Here is a 940-nt window from a genome sequence, read left to right as displayed (position 1 = left end):
GTAGTTGTTAGCTTGATATATTTTTGTCCAACCTTTGACTTTTAATAAATTCACATCTTTGTTTCTAAGGTGTGTCTCCTGTAGACAGCATATTGATGGATCCTGAAACATGTTATTTTTATATTTTATACATATCACTCTCCCTGCAGAGTGGCCTGTGTTCAGAGACAGACAAACTGAAGGTAAGTAGGAGGTTATAATAGTAAATCAGGCATAGATTTTGGATTTGTCATATTCTATATACTATATAAAGACCTGGAAGTAGATAGTGTTTCCCAAAGAATACGTATGTAAATCAAAAGAGAAGAAACCTTAGAAAAGAAATTTATGTTGTTGTTAGCTGTGGTCAAGTTGGCCCCCAACTTATGGTGATCTTGTGCACAATGGAAAGAAATGCTGCCCAGTCCTGCGCCACCCCAGTCATTGGCTGTGGATCAGATCAGTGGGTTTACGTTGGCTAATTTTTGAAAGTAGATCACCAGGAATTTTTTCCTAGTCTATCTTGGTCTGGAGGCTCTACTGAAACCTGTTCAGCATCATAGCAACATGCAAGCCTCCATTGACAGATGAGTGGTGGCTGTGCATGAGGTGTATTGGCCAGAAGTTGAACTGGGTTCCCACATGGAAGGGGAGAGTTCTTTCTACCACTGACCCACTGATGCCCCCATTGATAGAACACCATTGACACCATTTATAGAACACTGTGACTTAAAAGATGGGCAGGAAATAGGAGTCCACTGTGACAGAGAAGGAGCGGCTTGCACAGTGTCATGGAAGCCCACAGAAGGCAGTGTTTGAGGAAGATCAACTGGTCCAATGCTGCCGAGAGATCAATTAAGATAACAATAGAACATGCCTCCTGAATTTAGCAGCAAGGTGATCAGTGACTTTGAAAGTAGTTTCAGAAGATGGGAGTGGGGAGCAGTTGATTGAAAAGGGA

Source organism: Trichechus manatus, unplaced genomic scaffold (assembly GCF_000243295.1).
Source record: "Trichechus manatus latirostris isolate Lorelei unplaced genomic scaffold, TriManLat1.0 scaffold00109, whole genome shotgun sequence".
NCBI classification, from domain to species: domain Eukaryota; kingdom Metazoa; phylum Chordata; class Mammalia; order Sirenia; family Trichechidae; genus Trichechus; species Trichechus manatus.
The sequence above is the reverse complement of the archived record's forward strand: the minus strand, read 5'-3'. Positions refer to the sequence as shown.